We start from the raw sequence: 6,000 nt of genomic DNA on the forward strand, positions 1-6,000 counted from the left end.
AGTTTATCTCGCTTATCTATTTCTCGAAATATGTGTTGGTAAGCTTTCGTTTGGTCAAGTTCATCTTTACTAGTGACGGAAGTCATATTTTCAATTACTTGAAAACTGCTTTGACGAAAAATGGTTTGTGAACAACAACTATATAACGTCCTCTAAAAATGTTTCAATGATTGAAATGAGAGTTTAGAATATATAACCATGGTTGGATATAAACATTGTGTGGTAACTCATACGTGTGTAAGTCCTTATTCCGTGAATCAAAGTATGCGTACTTTGCTGCTCAGGAAAACCGGAACTAAAGTCCGCGTACTTTCGGAAGTTCACATCCCGTGAATTTCTGCTGGAGTTTGTGAACTGCAAACAAACTTATTCCAGGTACTTAAGTCCGCGCACCAGTATGCTTACTTAAATTGGTTAGTTTCTAAAAACGATTATTCGTGAACTTAAACTTATATAAACTAAGGAATGCATATTTGCAAACCGTGGTTATAAAGTTCATGAATCGATTCGAGTGAATCAAATATTTTTTGCTTCAATTGTGTCTTGTATACTTCTATAAGATCTAAGCAATTGAACAACTCTCTAACTAGTTCATTTGAGTCATTTGAACTAGTTGTGGTAAAGAAGAATATGGTTGATATGAAAGTGCTCATATGGCTAACCATTTGGTTAACTACTGTTGAACCAACTAAGTGTACATGTTTGGGTACGGTCACACAAACCTAAATAAATGTGCATTAAATTTGTGTGTAACAAGCTACGTTTCGATCTAACGGTTGAAATATATTAGCTTGAATCTAATTAGGTTTTCATCTAACGGTGAATATTGAATGCTTTGCTACTAAGCTAACATTGATTGCAAACCCTGATTTGAAAGACTATATAAAAGAGAACTCTATAAACTGGGAAACCTAATCCACACACCTCATGTGTGATACTAGTTGTATTAGCTAGAGTCGATTCTCCTTTAACCTTAGGTTTCTATTGAGACCTTATAGGTTAACGACTTGAAGACTTCATTGGGATTGTGAAGCCAGACTGAAACTACTTTTCTTGTAGTTGTGTGATCTGATCTTGATGTTTCTATCGTGTTTGAGTACAATCGTAAGGTTGGCTTGAGATTGATTTCTCCGATATGGAATATATAAAAGAAGTCACAAACATCTTCGTCTCATCGTTTGTGATTCCGCAATATCTTCTTTCGCTAGTCGATTAAGATTATTTTGAGGTGATTTATAATTCTAGGTTGTTCTTAGGGAACATAAGTCTGGGTTATCAATTGGTTCTTGTTCACCTTGATTTACAAAAGACGGAACAAAAACTCGTAGGTATTTCTGTAGGAGACAAATTTATCTATTACCGTAGACTTTTCTGTGTGATACAGATTTGTTTATTAAAGTCTTCGACTTTGGGTCGTAGCAACTCTTAGTTGTGGGTGAGATTAGCTAAGGGAATCAAGTGCGTAGTATCCTGCTGGGATCAGAGACGTAAGGAGCGCAATTGTACCTTGGATCAGTGTGAGATTGATTGGGGTTCAACTACAGTACAGACCGAAGTTAGTTTGTAGTAGGCTAGTGTCTGTAGAGGCTTAATACAGTGTGTGTTCAATCTGGACTAGGTCCCGAGGTTTTCTGCATTTGCGGTTTCCTCGTTAACAAAACTTCTGGTGTCTGTGTTATTTCTTTTCCGCATTATATTTTGTTATATAATTGAAATATCACACGTTGTGTGTTGAATCGATCAATTGGTAAATCCAACCTTTGGTTGTTGATTGAAATTGATTGATCCTTGAACATTGGTCTTTGGTACCGTTTAAGTGATTTCTCTTGTATTCAATTAGACTCGCAGATTTCTATTTGCTTGAGTAAGAATTGAATCGAGAAAGTGAGATATAACTCTTTGATATACTTTTATTAAGATTGAGTCTGTCTGTATAGTTGATGCTCTTAAAAGTATATTGGAGTTAGTTCATACAGATTGTTAATCGAAATATTGGGTGTGGTTGTTATACCCCCGCTTTTTCAATGTGTAAATGAGTTTTAGACTGCATGGCGTTCATCGATTGAAGATGAAGAACTACTAAGGGGAGCTTGTGGAACTTCATCAACAAAAGGTATGTGGAGACTTGAACTCATCTATCTCCCAGAAGTCTATTTCTATTATATCTCCTATTGAGACAAAAGGCGTATAGCTATATAGACTTTACTTTATACACATTTGATATTTCGAGTTGAGTTTAACTCGCTTACATATTTCTCGAAATATGTACCGGTAAGCTTTCGCTTTAACCAAGTTCATCTTTATTCTTGACGAAAGTCAAAAGATGATAACGTGAAAATTGCCTGGTAACATATTACATGATTTGTGTGAGACAGTCATTTGATGTAGATTAAGAATTAATGTTTCGTACTGATCTATTGATCACTTGAAAATAACTTTGAAGCTAATAGTTTGTGTGAGACAGCTATTCCCGTCTTCTAAGAATATTTCAATGATTACATGGAGTTTAGAACAATTAACCATTGATTGGATATAACACAGTATGTGTACTTGTATGCTAACTGTTGTATGTTACTCCAAGTCCTGGAACCATACTATGCATACCCGTATGCGTACCGGTTTAACAGTTGAAGTCTGAGGACTTAGTATGCATACCCGTATGCGTATGGCTTAACAACTCAGGTCCGGGAATTTAGCATGCGTACCCGTTTGCATACTAATTCAACTTAGTTGGTCGTGAACGATAGTATGCGTACCCGTTCGCATACTGGCGGACAAACCAAGTCTGTAACTCTAAGTATGCGTACCCGTTTGCATGCTTGAGTGGGTTATGTTCTAAAATCGGTTTATTCATAAGGAATGCAATGTTTTGCAAACTGTGGCTATAATGTTCATGAATTGATTCGAGTGAATCAAAACCTATTTTGCTTGAATTGTGTCTTGTATACTTCTATCACTAGTGGAAAATCAAAAAAAAAAAAAAGTCTGCCAGAAAAAGCCTTACAATCACTAAAAAGGATTGTGGCTGGGAGCCCTAAATCTGTAGTCTTATATCCCAAAACAACTGCGCCTGAGAGTCCTGTAATCTTTTCCAAAACGACTACTTTGAACAGTAAATTATTATCTACTAATAGAAGCAGACCTTTCTATTGAACGTATTTTATAAAAAAAAATGGAACTGATTCAGCTGAGTCTATAAATAAAATATGAATCACAATAAAATTAATATTTACTTCAAAACTGTATGAAACAAAAAATTAAATTGATAATGACTTTAAAAATGAATTTGTATTGAGATGTGCTAAAAAAAATACATAAGTTTAAAATCTGACAACTTCAAATGCTAATATTTGTATTTCTATTACAATCTTAACTACCAGAAGGATTCAAATTGAAGGCAAGAGTTCACCATCTATGCCTTCGTTTACTAAAGACACATGAGAAATGAAAGCTACCATCAATTGTAAGCAGGTATCGAAAACAGGTTGCAAGTTCAATGAGAAAAATCAACTGCTTACAGTTGCAAATTCAACTGTAAGCAGGATAAATCAAGGAACTGTGAGATCCAACACAGAGGAGAGGCCATCATGACTAATTGTTTCGCAGGACATCAAAATCATTGTATGGGTAAAAGGGCATACAACAATTGTGCAGCAGACAAGCAATCATCTTTCAGTTGGTTGTCAAATTACAAATATTAGATTGAGCACAACGCCTTAATGAAAGAACAAAAGGAAATGAAGAGAAAATAAAGAGCATTACCCACAAAAATAAGCATTTAACATTATCATACGAGGACAATAAATGGACTATACAAACAATTAAAGTTCTAATACTGTAAGCATGGCATCATAAATTAGTTTGGCACTTAGGAATCTGTTGAGGCAAGGAAAGGCGTCGTCTCTCAATTCTGTGAGTCAGTAACTTAATACAAATAAAGTCTAGCTTTCTAATACTATCATATGTCATGAGTTTTACCCAAATTTCTATCATATGTCAAGATAGGGATAACAATAACGACTAAACGATCATATTAATACTCAACAAGAGTTTAAGCCAACATAAATGCTCATGTATCTGCAAGCATGTATACAGATGACAATCTTTCTGGATGAATCCTTGCATCTAAACATGAACTCCACATCAATACTACAGGACTAAAAGTATAAATGTCAGAATAAAGTTCCAACTGAAGTCAAACAACCCACAATGACCAAAGCCAAATATACGAAATCATTAATGTTTACTCCACTTGATTGTCATCCTTAGGAATTAACCTAGCTACCCAATACATCTATATGCATCAATATATATCAAAGTTGTTAATCCTTCAAGATTATCGACATGACTCAAACAACAATGCATATCATAGTTATTCCAAAGTGGACTCACCATCATCGCCACTAACAATACCCACAATCCAGAGAGATGGCGTATTTAGTAGAGAGAACTAAGTTTCAATCAGAAATTAAACAAACAGGATTGCAGACCTTACTAACAATCTACATTTAACATTAAATTATGAACTTTAACATGCTCAAGCTGAAACTAAGTACAACCAATTTTATTTGCACCGGACAATCATCATCATCATCAGCTTAATCTTTCCCTGTAACTTCCTGCGAATAAACAATGATAGTTATTGTTTGAATCTGAAGCATTCAAAAATAATACGGATAAGAAGTAAAACATAGTTATAAGTCCTGAGTCAGTTAAACACAAGTTGACAGAGATACTTCAAACAAACATTATGTGCATGAAAGAACTCCAAGACTAAGGTGTTCCACTAATCCAAACTGACATGTTGTATTCAATTGAATGTGAACAAGTTGCTTCAAATTAGTAACATGCCATTATTTTTCGGATCCATCCATAAAAAATCTATTTGGCCAGAGGTAATGCATCTTGAGTAGTCATATACAAGATAATATAAATATACGATCCAAGTGCATGTGAGAATAACCATTGACTCCAGCCACTATTAAGGATGGAACACATCAAAGAAAAAGTCGGAAGCATTTTACAACCCGGCAAGGAGATATTAGGTACATGGCTCTGAATTTCTCCCACCACCAAAAGTATGCACACTTTTAGGACTAGCACACTCAAGCAACAATGTTATCTCTCACTGCAACAACATGAAATACCATTAGTTCAGGTTTACAGCCTATAAAATTTTGTAGATAAATGATTAGATCAACTATAAGAAAATAGATGGATAAAGGAGACTCAGCTTTAATGTTCTTTCGTGTTTCAAAAACTTTCTGCAGGTACCTTCCTTATGACTTCAACTACGGAAGCACCAAGACGAGTTAATGATAGACGCATTTATCTGTCTATTTTGTTCTCAATTATGTATATTGTTAGTGCTCGATGTTGTATTTATTTTGGCTTTTTATGTCTTTGTAGGTGTTTTTGGAAAAATAAGATTTTGCGGCGAAATTGGCTCGAAAAGTATTTTTTGTGTTCATGGGAGGACATTTGCTATTCGGACCCTCACTTTGGATAAGGGGTAACTTAATTACTAAGGGGCATCCCATTTCCAGGCAGCTGCTAATCGCACCCCTACTCTGGATAGGGGGCGACCATCTTCTTCATTTAAAAAAAAAACAAGATTTTGGCGGGAAATTGAGTTAGAAGAGTTTAGTCGCAGCAAACTTCCCTGGATCCATTTCTGTTGAATATTTGTCGGATTTTCTTGTTGGATTAGGTTCGTATGGGCCTGTTAATCTCAAACAGGGATGGTATGTGATTCATAGTTGGAAAACAAGCAAGTTTCCATGGTTATCTCGTTAAATCAGAGAGGTATTTATTCTCGGATTTTTATTTCATTCTTGGAGAATACTTCCCATATTATTTGTTCCTCTATCTATGGAAAGAATTTAGATGAGCACAGAATACACGTAGGGTGAAGAAAAAAAGAGAGTTACGTGGGTTTTGGATTAAAACAAGGCTTGGAGAGTATCACGGGATTTTGGTTGAATACATGGAAGTTACCGG

This window comes from Papaver somniferum, chromosome 4, assembly GCF_003573695.1.
Source record: "Papaver somniferum cultivar HN1 chromosome 4, ASM357369v1, whole genome shotgun sequence".
Taxonomy (NCBI): Eukaryota; Viridiplantae; Streptophyta; class Magnoliopsida; order Ranunculales; family Papaveraceae; genus Papaver; species Papaver somniferum.